The sequence below is a fragment of the Lissotriton helveticus genome, chromosome 11 (genome assembly GCF_964261635.1).
Source record: "Lissotriton helveticus chromosome 11, aLisHel1.1, whole genome shotgun sequence".
In the NCBI taxonomy this organism is placed as follows: Eukaryota; Metazoa; Chordata; class Amphibia; order Caudata; family Salamandridae; genus Lissotriton; species Lissotriton helveticus.
Genome location: NC_136072.1, coordinates 1201522551 through 1201543382, shown reverse-complemented (window position 1 = coordinate 1201543382; position 20832 = coordinate 1201522551).

The following is a 20832-nucleotide window of genomic DNA, read 5'->3' as shown; positions in this document are numbered from 1 at the left end:
TACTGACTTTAATCAGTCCAATCCCGCTTCATTTTATTTTAAAATGACAGAAAAATCCATGTCCAAAGTTAGACTTACCGATACTAAGTTATTGTATTCGAAGTCCTTCCTAGACCAGTTAGCTGTTGGAGGCTACGAGTTGTGGAAGGAGACGATTGACCTTAAATCAATTTGGGGTTCTAAAGGTTGGCAGGTGCAAGGCACTGAGGCTTTGCACCGTGCATGTCTCATCCCAAATTATATGTTATTTTTTAACTCTACCATTTCTCAAACGACATGCTTTGGATTGGCTTCTTCTAAAAAATGGAACACTCCTTCTATCCCTGATATAGAAGAATATTCAGGTTGGGGTAATTTTACAAAATTTTACATTAGGGAATTGCAAACTCTGTTGCATAACTCCTCCTTTAACATATCCAGTTTGGATCCTAATGGTTGGCTGTTGTGGCACAGAGGTGCTGATTCATGCCAACATCGTTTTCTGGGTTTAGCTGATGGCTTCAAACAAATCAGGGCCGATCCCCATTTTGAGAATGACCATTCTGTCACCTCTTATTCAATAGGCAAATTATGTCAGAATTGGCTCAAACATTCTACCTTGACATCAGTTAAACTGCATCTATCTAAACTGATGGGTGATGTTGATTTGAATGATTTTATAAAATCCCCGGCTACTGGTAGATCAAAAAGATGGATATATGCGGTTTATAATGAAATCTGGAAAACATCACAGATTGAGGCGGCTACCCGCGTTAGGGCTATTGATCAAGCTAACTTGGAGAAAGTGCTTGCAGTTGTAGATAATAGCATTAACACGCTTTCTTCCCGCATTTACACATTGGATAATACTGTATCGTCTGTTGTTGATATTGTGCAAGATGAAGTGTCTGTGTTATACCATGGTCAGAATCAATTGCTTTCCATTATGCAGTTTGCATGGACTCTGCAGACACTTAAGGCCGGAAAAGTGCCTTGGAATTACATGAATGTCTCCTCTCTCTTTGCCCCTTTTAATTTGACTGACCGAGATGCATCTTTTTCCATGTTACACATTGAAAAGTTGGAGTCTTTACCATTCTCTGTGGCAGAGAACATGCCTGCGACGTGGCTTATCCACGGTTTAATTACGTTACCATTTGCTTTATTTAAATGTACAAATTGTATGAAATATTTTGCCATTGGTAGATACGAGCCACTGGGTAGTTCATACCTCCATGATGCCTGGTCGCTCCCTTTACAGATGCCTTAAAGAAGGGAGGGAAGTTTATCTCAAAGGTGAGGAGTGCACAGAAACGCCTGATCACTCATTAATGTGTCGACATATCCAATTGCACGGTTCTTGCAACCAAGAACAGCCTAATTTAGCCTGTTTTTTGAAAGGTACTCCAGTTCCCGCAATAGTCCCCACTTTCACATTACTGGCAAAGGCAGCTATTTACTTTTAAATAATGAAGATTGTTGTGGGTTAATAAAAGGCATCGCTTTTGTGGTTACAGTCTCTGAGCGTGTGGTTTGCTGTAAAAATGTTGTGTATCCTCCTCCGCATCGGAACTCGGATGTTTCCATCTGGCCGCGAATTCCAACCTTGAAGGCAGAGTTCAATGGAATGAGTAGAATAAGAGCCCTATTGTCACAAAAAGAAGTTGCACTGACTTCAGCTCGCGAAACATTTGTCCTTCACATAGCCAACACCCGCACAGAGGTGCAGGCTTTATTAAATACTGACCTACCATTGCATTTCAGTGAACTGATTCATACAATCTTTAACGCGTCCTCCACATCGGGCGTAGCACATTTTTTTAAAGTAGTTAGCAGCGGTCTTGTGACTTCATTTGAAAAGATATTTGGAGCCATTCCTGCTTTCTTTCATTCAATCTTTTCAAGCCTGTTTGGTGGGTTTCCTATTTTACTGGCGTTGGCTGCAGGCGTTCTGGTGATATTTAGTTTTGCAAAAAATGGATCCCCGTCCTGTGTTTCAAGACGCTCAGTCCCGCCTGGCACTGTTTCGTAACAGGATGCTTGAATACTATGGCACGCTGCCGCTCGCCACCTTAAGTGCAGCGTATGGTTTATCGTGTCGATTTTCCTATTTTACATGTGTCCAGCCTGTCTTTCATTGCCTGAGCTGCGATTTCGATTGGGCCCTGGATTTGTGTCTCTGCAAGATGGTTTCTCCTGACGTGGATTTTAATCACCTCATGAGTCCCTTAGTTGCTCACGAGTTGCTTTGTTCCGACGAAGGGATTATGGCCTTGGCAGCGATGCATGGAGTACTGGGTCATTGGAATGTATTTGCAGCGGCGCAAGATTTCTTGGCACACAGCTTCATTGAGAACCCACCGACTTGTCCTCTGATGGTGCTACAGGCTCCGGTAATTGAAGAACATGAATGTTCTTTCTCGCTATTAGATTGGATGGCTGAACTGTTTTCGGATGATAACAGTTACTTCCTTTTGGAAGCTGTTGCTGCTTATTTTGCATATTCAGTCCTGGCCTGAGAACAATCGAGGCCTTTGTTGACATTGAACTTTTTTTGATTTTTTGGGGAATTATATTTAAAATTTTCATGTCCCAGACCTATTGACTTTGCTCAAATTGTCAATATGGAGAAATTTTGTTTTTTTGGGTGACGAAAATATTTTTTCTCACTTCCTCAAATTTGAAATGACTATCGTTCTTGAACTCTGCACTTCAAAGCCCCTTATCTTATCGTGTCTTATCCGTGCTCGGATCATGGGATGATGTCATATAGATACGTTTTGCCTATATGCTGTGTTAAGTTAGCAGGAGCTTATTAGAAGATTAAACACCATTTTACCTTTCTGCTGCTTTTGCACATGACACATAACTGTTGTTTTAGCTTTGAGCCTAGTAGAGCATTTTGATTCACACGAGAATAATATGTTATTACTCTGATATCAGCTTTGCTTAGTGAACTGTGTCTGTACAGTGAGTGCTGAAACCTTCAAGGATAACTCGACACAGTGGTTGTTGTGAGGTCTGATCTTCGCACCTCCCTAGACATAACATACATGCAGCGGCAGCCAAATTCTGGCTTTAGGCATGTTTTATATTGCTTCACACAGAGCACCCACACACACTTGATGGTGCTTCGCATGCAGAGAGCTGGTGGAAGATGATGTGATCCCTTACCACTAGGATCTTGAGGTATGGGGCCGCCCTGCTAAAACCCAATGAGACCTTCTTAGATTTAATATAATATGCTAGTTAGGAAGGCTGAGAATTAGGTGTTGTTAAACCCGATTCCTTTCAGCATTTTAGCAAGTTGTCACCTTTTGCATTCTATGGACTAGTAACTATGCTGATTACTTTGCTTCTTATAATATGTTTGCTCGTATTATCTAAGATACTGCGCTTGAGAACACTGCATTAGTAAATAAACATTTCAAATATGCTTGCGTCCTCATTTACTCCTTGTTTTGAATTGAAATGATTGTATAAGAAAGAGTGTTCATGTGTTCCACGTTACCGTAAGCGAAAAAGACTGCAGGCACTTGCTTCGGCCTTCTCCGTTCCGCTCGCAAAATCCTTCCTCTCCTCCCGCAGCATTCGAAAAAGCTATTGATTCAGGGTCTAGTTCTCTCTAGACTAGACTTCAGCAATGCAATCTTCCTGGGTGCTCCGGAAGCCACAATCAATAAGCTTCAACAAACCCAAAATGCTGCTGCTAGACTCTTAATGGGCGTCCCCCTCAGGTCATCAGCCAAACCTGCTCTCAGAGCGCTTCACTGGCTCCCTGTGCGAGAGAGGATCATTTTCAAATCACTGTGCATTGCCCACAAAATCATGCAAGGCAAACGACCCCCGATTATGAGAAGCCTAGTCACCCCGTACAAACCCAATAGACCCTTGCGGTCTGATAACAGGTGTCTAGCCACGGTGCCCAGATTCAAGAAATCTCGCACCGGAGGTCGCCGCTTCTCTGTGAAAGTGGCCTCTCACTGGAACTCGCTGCCACTGCAACTACGTGCGGAATCCGTCCATCTCCGCTTTCGAAAATCATTAAAAACCTTCCTTGTCCCCACATAACTGTCCCTCACCCCCTCCCCGCCCCTCCACAGAGTCTTGATCTATCTCAGCGCTGGGATGCCTTTTGGTAACCACGCGCTCTACAAAAATTATATACAATACAATACAATACCTGAGGTCATCTAAGTCCATGTTCTGGTTTGTCTAAGTATTGGGAGTTTGTAATGACCAATGAGACACTGTAGCTAGTCAGGTAAGGGGACTTTAGTTACTAAGGTGAGGTTTGGCACACCCTAACTTACAGAGGTTCCAAAACTCTATGCACAGTTCTGTAGGAGAACAGGATCCCTGCGACAGTACCATCCAGAGAAAGCAGATGGTTGGACCCTGGACACCACCAGGTGGCATAGTTGGGAGAATAAGGGACCATGGAGCAGCCTGTGACCCTCTCATCCGTAGGACAGGTGAAGAAATAGATCACAAGAAATTCAGGGAAATGCCCAAAGCTAAAGAAAACTACCCAAACATAGCCCAAAAAGAAGGATGCTGATACAAAGGCGGGGGTCAAGATCATCCATAACTAGGTGCCTGGAAGACACAATTTTATGAACTATGTGCAGGAAAAAGAAGTGCACAGCACCAAAACATGCTCATGGCATGAGGTAGACATTATCACCTCCATTAGCGATACACCCCATTTTCCCACATGTTCCACTCCCCTATAGCAGTATTAATCCAAACAGGGCATGACAAACACAACTAAAAGTAGACCCAACCAGGAAAATACCTACTGGAAGGGGCTGCCACACAGCCACAAGATTCTTTGCCACTGCGCATAAGGCAGATAACAGAAATTATCATCTCAATAGAACTTCTACTAAAAACCACACTTCCATCCCTCCCTATGCTCATATGACCCTCCCACAATGATATTTAGCATCAATGTTGGCATCCAGTTAGGAGTGGAGGTGGGCTCAATGGCTGATAAAAGGATTTGATCCATCTAGATAGCTAATACTCACCCTTTCTCCTCGAATTTGCTGAAATATGCCCAACAGAGGGTCAGCTTCCGGTGCCCCACTGGGTCTCGCCTAGCGGAGTGAAAATCACACACTAGGGTAATAATAAAGGGACCCTGAAAACCATCAATTACAGATGTTTCTGAGTTAACAATCAACAAAGTTCTTTCAAGACCAAGTAACAGAGAAGACAACAATGTGCACTGATGCAATGTATTGTCAACTTTCACTAAGTAAGAAAGAGAAAAATAAAAATTTCTGAACTTACGAAAATGGAAGGAGGAAAGACACACAGCCTGCTTAATGCCCGAGTGGGTGCACCACGATGACATCCCTGAACTAAACTTTGCAAACATTTTCCAATTGGGAAGAGGTAAAGCAGCCACTGGAAAAGCACAGATGGCTCTGAAGGCAATTCCACTTTGAAAAACCATATCTCTACAACAGTTATATATATTTCTGTGAATATGTACCCATGTCTACTATGGGTATTCCGTTACAGCAAACAAATGATGGACGGAATGCTGACAATGCAAACATTCTCCACCAGTCAAAAGATCTGGGTTAAATCCATTGTTCTTTTGCTCACTACGCCACCCCAGTTTGGACCCAGCCATAGTCAAATCAGTCTTGGCCCTGTGCCCCATGGGAACAGTCCAGACCGAACTGCCAGGCCAGGTCCTCCCTGGACCGGAAACAAGCATCCTGGGACCGGTTTCAGGGTATTTCACCCTTCTTCAGCCAGGCTAGCTTGAATACAATGGGACAGTGAGCAAGGGACCCACGTCTGGGCAAAACCATCCAAGTTAGAGCGAAAAGTGTTACAGTGCGCCCAATGGGAACAGCCCAGCCCTGGCAGTTCAGGCTGGGCTGTTCCCATTGGGTGCAGGGTCAAGACTGATTTGCATATGTCTAGGTCCACACTGGAATGGCATGGTGAGGAAAACAACTATGGATTTAGGCCCAGATCTCTGTCCTGGGGTGAATGTATGACATTGTTCTGCATTCAGTCCATCAATTGTTGTTTTAACTCTGGGTAATCCCACACGTACTTACTACTGAGGAACTGCTAAGTCATAGGAGTCACTAATGGAGAAATACAGCACTCACAGAGGGACCTGTCATTATGTTACCTATAATGACACTAAACCGAACACTAGCTTCCCGCACGCATTACATAGTGCCCTCTTACATAACACCTGGTACCAACACATGACCCCAGTCAGCTTCCAGGCATCAGCCAAGTTTTGTTATGTCTGATGTCTCATCCCAAATATGACGGGTGCAGATAGACTTCGCCTGCCTCATAGGTAGCCCCCAAAAAAGCAAAGTGCCCCTTTCACCTCTACTTATGTAGGATAAGGGCAAAGATCCAGCCGAACAGGAAAGAACATCACATTGTAGTTGTGAACTTGACCGGGTATGACACGAACCAAACAGGGTTATACCTCTTCACAGAACCTAACAATATCCAAATCACGCTGTACGGGATGCCTAGAAAGGGCACCATAGGGGAGGAAACTGTTCTGCCCAAGACTTCCTACAGAAGTGATTCTTGGCAGGAGCAAAGCCCCTAACTCAATGTCCAAACATGTCCACTCCTGCATCTATTTGTGGTACAAGAGTGGCCCTTAGTGTATCTTTAACAAGAAGAGGGCTCCAGAAATGGAGTTCCTGTATAGGGCTGTCCTGCTTGGGGATCAAAAGAGAAATGAGTCACATGATAGAGGGTTCAACAAAAGAATGATTAACCCATATCAAGAAATCTGTGAAACCAAGGTGGGTGAATATACTTGGATAAAAGGGAATGCTCAACCCCTGATTGTACGAAACGTTACCCTGTATCCCTTATGTTTCAGAGGAAATGGAGCGCTTCCAATGGGCATGAATGCCAACTGCAGCGTTATATTGCACGTAACGTATATGCAATGAGGCACCTCGATGCTGATGGATTTCTACTGGCAGTGTGGCAAACATGCCTGCACCCAACTGGTTCCTGGTTGGAGGGGTTTTGTTGTTATTGTTGTTGTTAATTTTGACTTGTAGGTCGCTTAATACCTGTAGGTCTCTAAGTGCTGCAAGAAGATCAGCGGAAGGTCCAGGGGAGAGTTTTATCACAGAGGGGAGTGTTATGCCCAGCCTTCAGTGAATAATAGAGTCTTAAGTTTCTTCCTGAATGGAAGGAGGCAGCTTTTAAAGTGGTGCTGACCAGGCAGCCTGTTCCAAAGTTGCGGCAGAAGGACCGAGAAGGCTCGGCCTCCTTTAGTGGTGTAGTTGGATCATGGGCATTTTAGAAGGCCCTCCGTGGAGGACCTTAGTGAGCGGCAGGGGGCATATTTCTCATTGATGTAATTGGGTGCCTGCCAAATAGGTCCTTGTGTGTAATGCAGAGGCCTTTGAATTTAGCCCTCTACTTGATGGGCAGCCAGTTTAGTTGTTGCAGTAGGGGTGATGCCCGAGTGCGCCTTGGCAGCTTGGAGATTAGCCTGGCGGCATCATTCATCACCACCTGGAGTTTGCCCAGCAATGAGTCCGGTAGTCCGATGTAGAGCGAGTCCCCATAGTCAAGAAGGGCCAATATCAGTGTGGCCACCACTGTCCTCATGGTAGAGAAGGAGAGGATGGGGGAGAGTTTCCTCAACTGCCTGAGTAGGCCCACACAAGTTCTGAACACGGTGGAGAATTGATTGGCCAATGAGAGTTTGGCATCTATTTTCATTCCCAAACTTTTTACCACCCGAGCTGGGGATGGGGTATCACCCAGCTTGTGCGGCCAGTAAAGTGAATTCCAAGGGTTGCTACCATTGGTGATGGCAAGAACCTCCAATTTGTCCAAGCTGATCTTGAGTGAATTGGCCATCATCCAGTTTACCACAAATCACAGTACGTCTTTCCTCCGGGTGTGAGCCTGTGGGGTGTTTTCTATTTGTAGTATGATTTGCGTGTCGTCCGCATAGTTAAATACCTGGCAGCCCATCAAGGCTAGGTCTTTTATTAAAGGTCTGAGGTATATGTTAAACAGGAGAGGGAAAAGTGTCGATCCTTGTGGGACACTACAGGGAATGGACCCCGTCTCTGATACCCGGTCGCCCATCTGGATTTTCTGGGTACGGTCTGTCAGGAATGAAGTAATCCATTGGAGGATTGGCCCTCCAATACCAATGTCCTGTATTCTTTCCAGGAGTTGGGAATGCTTGACCGTGTCGAATGCTGCCGACAGGTCTAGGAGGACTAGGACACATGGATTCTTGTTGTGCTCCTTGGTGACAATGCACACCCCAACTCTTGTCATTCCAGGTGAAGAAGTAACAAAGCTGAACCAGCACCTGTTCTAGAAAAAGCAAAAAGCTTGTGAGAAGAGACTGGCCGACTATTTTTGTCCGGGCCTTCACATCACAGAAGAGTTTAGGTTTTCACAAAGGCACTGCTGGTTGCAGGGGGGTCGATATCTTTCTTCACCGTAGAGACAAAAGTTAATGACTGCTGGTTGCAGGTAACCAGGTGGTAAATGCTCAAGATGATAAACAGCACTGAGCTCGGGCTCAATTAGATCAAGGAAGACATGTGAGCTATCCTCCTTAGGATAAAGCAGCATCGGTATGTGCTGAACCTAATGGCCATGATGGAGGGAGGGGTCTGTGTCAGGTTCGGTGCTGCCTGCTGTTCTTTCATCCCAGGGAATGATATGGACTATGGAACTTTGACACTTGTTGTCCAGGCACTGCATAATCTGCAGGGAAGCATGCGTGAAGAAGGTGGTGCCACTGACCCAGACGGTTTTTAATTGGTTCTCCTGGCTCCCACGATGGATCTCCTGTCTATGCAAATCACTGTTGCCAGGTATTGTGTTCCTGTTGGTTTGTGGGGGTAAGCAAGTTGGGATCCCCTGCTGAAAAACGCAGTCCTCAAATTAGGTATAATGGAAATAACTAAAAAGGTCATTGAAGTCATAAGCAAGCAAAGGGATCAGCAAGAACCTAACAAAGTACTGTTACAGATGCATGAGTCAGATAGTGTAGTTAAAGACTCAACTAGAGGTGGGAATGTTAAAATGGATATTGATGCATTTATCGATAAAAATGAACAATCTTCTTTATTATTAGAATCTCTCATCCCCACCTCCACATCTACCTCGACACACATGTATGTAGTCGGGCAGGCCTTGCGACCTAGGCCCAGGATAACTGATTGATGGTTCGCTGGTGGGAGGGTGTATAGCTGGCAGGCAAACAAGTGTGGAGGAAACTCTTGAACAATACCACAGATAGGTGCAGCAACATTACAATGGTCAGGAGAGATCGCCCCCGCTAAATCATGTCCCGAATAGGGTACGCACGCTTTGAAAAACACCATAAAGTCAGATGCCACATGAGTTGGGAACACATAGCCAATCAGGACCTAGCCCACATAGTGATCACGTGCACCCCACCCTGGACATCTGGACACATTCACCACTGGCCACATTGTCAACGTAAGGTCGAGGCCCCTCTTTAGTAACCTTTGACCAGTCATTTTTGTCTCAAAAGCAGCAACCAACATTCCTTAAAATATATATGATTCTAGAAACTGTATAATAGACGAATGTGAACCCAACGCAAATCAAAACAGTCCTTAGACCTCATGCCTATAACAGCTCTCCCTTCAGTTTTGTTTAATATATTTAAACAGCTCTGTTCCTATTTTGCCAAATGCTTCTTGTCTTCCTTATTAACTAACAGGCATATGCATCAATGTTGGCTTTTGCGATTCCTTAATTGCGATTTTTAAGGAATCACAATTAAGGAATCCCAAAAGCCTATGCATGTAGAAATCACTTAAAAAATAGCGATTTCTAAACATTCCTTAATTGCGACTCGCAAATTCCGAATCGCAATTAAGGAATACCTCCCCATTCATTCATATGGGCCTAGAGGCCAATAGGAATGAATGGGAAGACATTCTCAATTTGCGATTATCAATTAGAGAATCGCAAATTGAGAATGCAATTTCAAGGGTGCCAGGGTGTCAAAAGGACACCCTGTTGCACCCCTGAAATTGATATGTGCACATATGTTGCGTACACACATGCCCTAAGGGCATGTGTGTGCACAACATGAAACTTTGAAAAATGCACAAAAGTGCATTTTTCAAAGTTTTTGCAAATTTCCATGAAGTTCAACTTCATGGTAATTTGCTACTCCTATTAGCGAAATCGCTAATTTTTTGACTTTGATGCATTGCATTTAAGGAATCTCAATTTGTGATTCCTTAAATGCAATCACAATTTAAGGAATCTCAATTTAGAGATTCCTTAAATTGCGATTTTTGCATTTGGAATGACGCATCCCAAATGCAAAAATACCGGTCGCAAAGGGGCAGATTCTGAGAATCTGCCCGTTTGCGACCAGTTTTTAGCTTGATGCATGTGGCTGTAAGTACTCTAACCTGAGGACCAAAAATCCTTTTAGGAATCAGGCATACCATTGCCTGAAAGAAAGTACCTTGCATGTGGTCATCAGTTAAAAAGTTGCTAATTAAAAGTAATACTTTCGTAATTAAAAGATGTGGAAATTGGAAATAGAATTGGACCGAGAAACCATCAGTTCTAGGAGCTCTGTCCATTGAAAGTTTGGTGATGGCTGTTCTAATCTCCTGCTCATATATTTCAGTATCCAAGGAAGAAAGATCTATTACAGGATCAGACAGTTTAGGATTGATTGAAAAAAACTTATAATTGTTCAGCAGTGGATGAACACTCTGGGTATATAGTTTAGTATAAAACTGTATTTTTTGTAATTTTCATCCCGAGTGGGCTGGGTATGCTCAGACGTGAGTCCCAGGCTCTCCACACCACTGGAGTCAAGCTATCCAGGCTGATGAAGGCTGATAGCCAGAAACCGGTCATTGGATGCTTGATTCCGGTCTGGGAAAGACATGGCTTTGTAGTTCGGACTGGACTGTTCCCATGAGGCACAGGGTCAGAGCTGATTTGCATATAGCCAGTGTCTAACCCAGGGTGGTGTGGAGTGCAAAAAAACGATGGATTTAGGCCCAGATCCTTGTACTGGGGTGAATGTATGACATTGTTCTACATTCTGTCCATCAACTGTGTTTTTTGCAACCTTTGCCTACAGCATCAGAGAATGTGCTCTATGTAGAACTTAGAATGTTTCATAGCTTTGCCTGTTAATATTCTATTGTAGTCAGTTGCTCTGAGGCTTTTTGGGTGTGGCTACTATGAATAAAGCTCTTCATGTAAATGTAAATGTAAATGTGCTGGACTTGTAAAGCGCACAGCTGCCCGTAAGCGTCCCGGCGCTTGCTTAGGGAACCCGTCCTGGTATTCCCCTGTGAGAAACACCGGCAGGGTGTCCACAAGGTGAAAGCCAGGCATCCCGCTGCGAGGGGCCGTAGTGGAGATTAAGCAAGCTATTGCCCAGAGTCGCAGAGTGTGACCCTGTGAGTTGAGTAGGCACCAGAGCGAGAATTATCGAGTCCGTGGAATTTTGAGCCTGAGACCCGCCGAGGCGGGGAATCGAACCCTGGTCCACGGTCGATCTCAGCTTCCAGGTCTGCCGCCTCTAACCACTGAGCCACGCTCATCTATATCCACTTGTCGGAGGTGGTTGCCATATTTTAATAACAAGGATGGGATACAAACCCACTCGTTCAAAGCATGGTATCGGACAATGTTGTTCAATTTGTGTCCAGATGGATGAGGAGTTTTTGGAGAAAAATGCCATCAGACACAGGAGGATTACTTTCTGTCATCCACAGGCCAACAACCTAGTGGAGAAAATGAATCATACCTCAATGGAATGTGTGCAGTGGTCTATTAAGAATAGAGCTGATGTACAAGGAGCAGTGGAGAGCATGTTGTTGTCACATTGGTCTTGCATAAACAGTAGTACCAGGATGAGTACATTTGAAGTTATGAGAGGATATGCACCTGTTTCTAAAATGCATCCGCCGTGGTTATGCAAGTTTCAGTCCAAAACTGGTCATGAGAAGTGTGTCAACAGAATTATAATACCTAAGGTTGAGGCTTCCCAGGATTAGATGAAAAGCTGGTAAAATGATAAACACAGAGTGAAAGATCTGGTATCAAAAGTAAAAGTAGGAGATTGGGTTTGATTTGAATTAAATAACCAACTCATATGTTGAAGGGATTGTGAAACTTTAGAGCACCTGTGCAGGCTGAAGCTGTGTCTGGTAGTGCTGTTCACATCAGAGGAAATGAGTGGTGGAATCTGGACAGGGTGGTGAGAATGGATGAGGTAGAGTCTGGAAAGTCCGGGCTATCAGAAGGGCATTATAAGAAGTTGAATGTTCCCACTAGACAGGACATTTTGCCAGATGAGGGCAGCTTTTCTCAAACTTTAGATGTTGCTAAAAATGTGGAGTCCAATTCACAAAAGTAATCTGAGACAAAATCCTAACTTTACGACTTTCTGTATTCACAAAAGGCATTTAGTAGTAGTAAAGTTGGGATTCCTAACTTTACTACTACTAAATTGAGAAAAATCCTAACTTTGCAACTTTCGGTATTCCCAAAAGGTATTTAACAGTAGTAAAGTTACTTCTAAATACCTTTTCTGACTACCAAAAGTCATAAAGTTAGGATTTTGTCTTATTTTAGGAGTAGTAAAGTTAGGAATCCTAACTTTATTTCTACTAAATGCCTTTTGTGAATACCGAAAGTCGTAAAGTTAGGATTTTGTCTCAGATTACTTTTGTGAATCAAGCCCGTGGGCGTTGTGAGATGCAAAGGTGTTTGTTAGGCATATTATGAAACTGTTGCGTTACCGTTATATATAAATCTTAAAATGATATAGGATCATTTGTTCTCTATTCTGTTAGAATCGTATTATTAGCCACTACATTCAGTGTGTTTATTGTGTAACACTGTATAGCATAGGGGAATGCGTTCCATACCTAGTATATGCTTTATTTGTAGTATAAGAAGAAGGGTGGTGAGGTGCTGTCACCTTTGCCTACAACATCAGCGAATGTGCTCCATGTAGAAATTAGAATGCTTCATAGCTTTGACTGGTAATATTATATTGCAGTCAGTAACCCAGATGCTAGATTTGTGGCTACAACAAATACATTTCTTCATCTGTATACACTTGTCGGAGGTGTGTACTTGACTTTGGCTGCCACAAATACTCTGTGAAACACTCTAATATTTCGGAATCACAAGTGTGTTTAACCCCTTGAGTGTCTATAATGACTGATATTTGGGTTTTTTGCTTCTCAATTTTTAGATAGTTGGCCAGCAATTTTCCAGCTTTCTTGTAGCCACCACACATTTTAGCTTTATATTTAAGTAAGGTACCACAGGCATTGTCCCAGGATTGCTTATTATATTGTATTTTAGCTTCTATCAATCTGGGAAGGGCATCTGTTTAATTGGAGGAAAAATATTCATGTTCCAAGGATTTAATCTGTTTTAATAGTTGTGAGGATTCTTTAAGATTGTTATCTTGATTGCAACATAATCTATAACTAATCCCCTGTCAGTCACTTTAAAAGCATACCAACTGTACAAAATTCACTGTAGAAAATTGCTCAATGAATTGTTTATCCTGTAATAGGGCATTACTGAATCTCCAGCAAGTGGGGTGAGTAGGGGTATCCAAGTCAACTGTAACTGAGGCGTCGTCAGAAATAGGGATAGAGCCTACATGTTGGAACGTGCCCATTTTCACGTGGTTACACCCCACTTTATGCCTGGTATCTGGTTCCACTTTGACTGTAAGTGTACTGTTTACTTGCTAACCAGGTCTCCAGTAACTGTGTTTTTTCCCAAAACTGTACGATTGTTCCACAATTAACACCCCTTTAGGAACCTGATAACTACCCAGTAAGCTGTACCCCTGGTACCTAGGGCATTAGAACTATAGAATGTCCCTAATGGCTGTGGCACATAGTATTCCACCCTAAGGAACACCTCACCAAGCTCTCACAAAATGCCATTCCATCATGCATGTCTTGGTGCAGAGAAAAACAAATAGCCAACATGGCACACACCTATGTGTGCATGCCAGCAAAACACTATATGTGGTATAGGTAAGTCACCCCTATGGCAGGCCTAACAGCTCGAAGGCAGGGTGCACTATACCCTTGTGTTGGCATATCGGCTTGAGTGGACGTGTCCCCGTGATATCTAAGTTCACCATTGGATATCACAAGCGCACCGGGAAGCCATAATGAGAACATGAGCTGCACAATCATGATTACGAGTTCCCCAGCTACATAATGTCTTCACTGTACTCAAATGTGTTTGGTACCAAACAGCTTGTCCTAATAAACCCACATTGGTGCCATTGCTGGACTTATTAATAAATGCACCCAGAGAGCACCTTACAAGTGCCCTCTGACTACTAGTGTGTTTACTGACCGGTCTCAACAAGCCAGCTACCATTAGACAGGGTTCTGACCTCCTGAGGTGAGAGCCTTTGCTCTTGGTGAACAGGAATAAAGCTTGCTCTGGGGACGTGTCCACACCTCCTCCAAGCAGGATGGGCATTGCAAGGTGGGAAGCTTCAAAGGCCCTACCACCTTTGTTATGTGACTCTGGTTTCTCCAGATAGTGAAGATGCCCACCCCCCTGTGTTGGCCCCACTTTTTGGTGGCAAGACAGGCATGAAAATGAGTAAGATTAGGAGGTGGGCCCACATTCAGCCAGCGCCAATCAATCAGGTGCATTGTAAGCATGCTACTCACCCGTGAGGGTCTCAAGGCGCTGGGGGCAAAGTAGCTCCGCTCAGTCAAAGAGCCAGGTCTTGTGTGTCTTCCTGAAGATGTCCAGGTAGGGGGTGTGTCTGATGTCGATCAAGAGTTCGTTCTAGGTCTTGGCCGCGATGTAGGAGAAGGCCCTTCCACCTTTTCTGGCTTTGCCGATGCATGGGGTTTGGGCGAGGTCAGAGGTTTCTCTTGGGTTTGTGGAAGGAGATTCTTTTGTTGAGGTATTGGGGGTCTGTTATTGTGTGAGGCATTTGTAGGCATGGGTGAGTATCTTGAAAGTGATTCCATCCCATAAGGCGGGACAGCTGATGTGGACTAAGGCTGGACGGAGTTCGCGATGTTCTGCTATGCGGAACACCTCGAAGTGCAAAAAAAACTCTGCTGCGCTACCGGGAGCTCCCCAAACAGCGGAATGCGTTGGATAAATGCTGTTTGTGGTAATTTTCAGTGCCAGGTATCTGTCTCACTGTGCAATCATTGTAAACGGCACCATTCACAGCACAAGGGGGCGCTGCCTCCTTTCTGCAGCTCTCGTAGATTTTTACTCAAGCGGTAGCTTTCTCAACGCGAATGGACAGTTTCTCAACACGAGTGATCACGAGCATACCCGACCACTCGCAATGAGAAATCTGACCGCCTGGGTTGAGAAATCTCTCCAGGAGGTTGATTTTCCATGCTCGCGTTTGCCAACTTGATGTTGATGAACGCGACCGATGAAAAAAACTTCACTCCGTAGCGGAGCAGAGTTTTTCAGAACTCCGCAAGCTTCACATAACACAGAGTGCAGAAATCTCCACAAACTCCGCGAGCGGATCGGAGTTCACCACCCAGACTTAATGTGGACACCCCTTTCCATCTTGATTTGGACAGAATGAGCATTCTAGTCTCAGGGTTATGCCCACTTTCCACAAGAAGTTGTCAAATAGAGGGTGTAGACAACCTAATATTAGGCAGCTCATTGGCTACTAGCTGTCACTCCCTTTAACACCCCTTCATTGAGCATTTAGGTGGCACCCCCAGACCTAAGAACTCAGATTTGATGGATCAACAGAAGAATGACACAGAGTCACTAGTCTGGCGAGAACTGCAGAAGACCCGTGGATTTTAGTACAAAACCCTGCCATCCTCAACCTTCACTCGACAATCACAACAAAGTGATTCATCCTGCAAGCTGGAGAACTATCAAAGCCTTTGGCAGCCTGCCAGTACTTCAAACATCACCTACAGTCACCATTGGAGTAGAGGAGCTACGCTCCAGCAGTCAGCAGGCACCTGCAAGCAGGGTCCGGTCCAACGTCTTTCAGCTTCACGGCCCAACCGACACTACAAATGACCAGGAGTAGGTACTTGTGCTCTGGAAGGTCAGATCTGTCCCACTGAGCGTGAAGACATCAGGCCCAATCAGAGCCATGCAGCACCAAACCCCAGGGTACCAAACACCCTGTACCAAACCCCAACAGTGAGAGTCCAGTCCGGATTCTCACTGCACCAGGACCAAGTAGCCATAAGGGACGTCAGCACCACTGAGACCTATTTCAAAATGTGCCCAGTTGCCTTGATTTAGCCTCTGCCATCTGTTCATCCCTGACTGTGAGGTGCATCTTTGCGCACCCAGACCAGCCAACCAAACCACTCTGCTCTCGAGCCATCCGGTCCAGGTGCGACAAACTGGCTGTGCCCCCCTGCTCCAAGGCCCCTTGTGACCTAAGCCCCAGTTTAGGAGCTCTCCGATGTGTGCGCAAGTCACCCTGTGTAGCCTATTTCTAGGTAGCCTCCCCTTCCCTCTAGCGCACCAACTACCTACTTAACGATCACCCTGTTCCCGCTAGAAACGGGGTGGTTCGTAAAGAATTGCTGGTAGTACTTTGGACCTTGGCCCACTAAGGCATCTTTGACTTTTCCTCCCATTGGATTGCACTGTGAGTACAAGGGCACCGGCTTGGCTGTTTTACTTACCTGTGACTATTGCCATCGAAAACAGTACTCACCTTTGAACAAAGTTCTTAGTTTTGAAATATATATAAAAGATGTTATTTTTCTAATTTGGTCTTGGATAAATTCTTTGGCTGTGTTTCTCATTTAATGCCTCTGTAAGTACAACAAATACTTAGCTCTATGATGTAATCAAGAAGATGGCTGGAACTTCCATGTAGATTAAGCAAGTTACTTTATTTATGTTAAGATGTTAGGTAATAAGATATAACGATAACCCCATCAAGAGCAGATGTCCTGCTGCTCATCCCTCACCCAACTGACATTCACAAACCTCTAACATTCCATTCATCCAACATTCCACATCACATGCATTCTAGCTGAGCAGCAGGAAAACATAAGATACAACATATCTCCCTTCGTTGGGGAATTAGATGAAGGAAATAAAACAATGGCAATATGGCCAGTACATATGATCCATAAATTCAGACAAAAAGAATAGTACATATGTCAATCAATTTAAACAATGCATTCAATAAATAGGTACAATTCTGGACACCAAACCAACATAACAGATACTTCTTGTCACATCATACTACAACCCACCAAACAACAAAGAAGATACATCCTGAATCACAATACCACAACTCACCAAACTAACACCGAAGATGCATCCTGAATCGCTATACCACAACTCACCAAACAAACACAGAAGATACATCCTGAATCGCTATACCACAACTCACCAAACTAACACCGAAGATACATCCTGAATCGCTATACCACAACTCACCAAACAAACACAGAAGATACATCCTGAATCGCTATGCCACAACTCACTCAACTAACAAAAAGGATACATCCCGAGACGCTATATAACATCTCATCTCGCACTCTACAGTCTGAGCAGACCGTCACAAAGCTTCCTGAAATAAAGCTCTATCCTTCATCATACACCATCAAACCCAAATGCCACAAATCATACCAGTTGGCCAGACAAGTACAACAAGCAGCACCCACAGGAACAAACCTTAACACCAAATATATCAGGAAACAATGTGTACCACTCAGACAAATGAACAAGCCTTTACATAACTCATTCATACTCCAGAACAAGCACTTACATAACTCATTCATACTCCAGAACAAGCCCTTACATAACTCATTCATACACCAGAACAAGCCCTTACATAACTCATTCATACTCCGACAGCTCCTGGTGATTTATTCACCTGCTACACCAATACTGAGAGACTATACTGCAGTCATCTCATACACACACAAAACAATGGTTGGGCTTACGTGAACCAACTCATACACAACACATGTTGTGGAACAGCTCCTGGTGATTTGTTCACCTGCTACACCAATACTGAGAGACTATACTGCAGTCATCTCAAACACACACAAACCAATGAGTGGCCTTACAACCTACTACCAAACAACAAAAATACTGGGAGACTATACTGCAGTCACCACATACACATTCAAACCAATGAGTGGCCTAACAACCCGACACCACGCATACACAACACTTTATGGATCCTAGACTCCGATGTGGTAAAGTTCTGGGACTTGTGTTGTGTCCCAAACATGAGCTCTTCAACTCCGTATTATGGCTTTCCGTTGCGTTCCAAAACCTGTGGCTTTGTCCAGCTTCCATTAGTGGGACCTTTGATCTACGTCCTTTAACTGCTTCTTCTTGGCTCACAAACTCGATTCCCTTACTGGAAAACTCTATCCTCTTTAGTCTTCTTCCGGGCTCGTGATCTTCTCAAACAAGACGAACATTCAACACTCGCTGTAAATTAAATCGATGTCAGTACCTGGTTCACTTCCTAGTACAGCGACAATCACGGCAAACCACACTACATCCACAACTACGTCAATAACCTGGCTTGACGATTTTCCATTATCAAAATGGAAGCACGCCCATTGACGTAGAGACGGCTGGTTCACAGGACGCACATGCACCAAATAATGCTGTGCCAGCGTCAAACGTACAATGAGCGTTGATTCGTCACAGAGCAAGACGTTGAAGACTACTGCTGAGGTAAACTCTGAATGTTTAGAAAGTCTCGTGCAGATTTTAAATGCAATCAACAACCGTTATCTTCTCTACAGAGAGCAACGGTCCAAAACCAATGAAAGTTAAAAGTATTACTCCATATTTTCTTTTATCCTTTGTTAACTTCCATGGTATCTTGCCAAGCTTCACAACGAATAAAAGTTTCACCTTTGTACACTCCGATGGGTACAATTCATGTAAAATACCATCCCTACAGAACTCCCATTCCACACTGGATAATAGCTATAACATAGCCTACACCGAGGCTCGATTTTTGCCCCCGAATCACAAACAATAAAGAGAATTCACACAAAGGCTGGAGTTAAGTCCTTGATTTATGCAAATTTTCCAGTCAATAAATACTTTACATCGAGGCTCGATTTTTTGCCAGTGAACTAGGAGTATTCCCTTGAGTGAGAATAATTGGGAGAAGCCCAAAAGGGGTCAGGGGAAAACAATACCACAATACAAATATATATAAAGAATTCTTACAATTTATTGAAGTATACAAATGTTAAAAGGAGAGTGAACCAAAAATGGAACTCACTCAGCATTAATAAAACAATAACAACAATTAATAAAAAGGTTTCAATTTTGGCCAGCAAGATTGAATCACAAAAGACAGAAAAAATAGTAAGACATGAAATTAGTGCAATACTTCTTGTATATTCGGACTCTATTGTGAACACCTAAGCTATATGTACTATAATACAATATTTCAGCAAAGATGTCGAGATCCTGAATTATACTGGTATGAAGCGTCGACGCGTTTTGGTGGTTTTCCAAATTATTGTCCACCTTTATCAAGACACCTTTTGGTTTCTGTCGTGGTGTTGGGGTCTATATAATTGCCCTTGAAGTCCGTATGTCTAAATTGAATTTCTATATTGTTCCATTTTTAAATGCCGAATGTTTAGGGCTGTGTTTCTGGGTTGTGTATCCGGTATGGTACTCCTGTAGATATAGGTACCTAGGCATATAATCAATTCAGAGTTGTTGTGCCTAAAATATATATTGCTGGTCTTCTTTACTTGGTTAAAATCCAGAGGCGCCTCCCGGCAGAACCAGAGAAGCAGGCAGTCAGTCGTGAAACAACAGAACCACACAACTTGAGGACATGATAGTAATGCCCCTGGTTCTATATTTTTAAGACTATCTATAACCAGAGAAGTGAGCAGTCCTTGGCGGAGCACTGGAGAAACAGAACCAAATCCTGCAAGGACAAGACTTAGGCGCCTCTGGATTTTAACCAAGTAAAGAAGACCAGCAATATATATTTTAGGCACAACAACTCTGAATTGATTATACGCCTAGGTACCTATATCTACAGGAGTACCATACCGGATACACAACCCAGAGACACAGCCCTATACATTCGGCATTTAAAAATGGAACAATATAGAAATTCAATTTAGACATACGGACTTCAAGGGCAATTATATAGACCCCAACACCACGACAGAAACCAAAAGGTGTCTTGATAAAGGTGGACAATAATTTGGAAAACCACCGAAACGCGTCGACGCTTCATACCAGTATAATTCAGGATCTCGACATCTTTGCTGAAATATTGTATTATAGTACATATAGCTTAGGTGTTCACAATAGAGTCCGAATATACAAGAAGTATTGCACTAATTTCATGTCTTACTGTTTTTTCTGTCTTTTGTGATTCAATCTTGCTGGCCAAAATTGAAACCTTTTTATTAATTGTTTTTATTGTTTTATTAATGCTGAGTGAGTTCCATTTTTGGTTCACTCTCCTTTTAACATTTGTATACTTCAATAAATTGTAAGAATTCTTTATATATATTTGTATTGTGGTATTGTTTTCCCCTGACCCCTTTTGGGCTTCTCCCAATTATTCTCACTCAAGGGAATACTCCTAGTTCACTGGTCTAATAACCCTACTTCCCTTGACTTTTGTTAAGGGGTACCTCTCACATTTCCCCTCGATTTTTTGCCCCCGAACACAAACAAATTACTCAGAGGCTAGTAATAAGCCTGTACAACACACTGAGGCTCGATTCTTTGCCCCCGAACCACAAAGCAACAGCGGCTGATATTAAGCCCGCACTTTACCTGAGGCTCGAT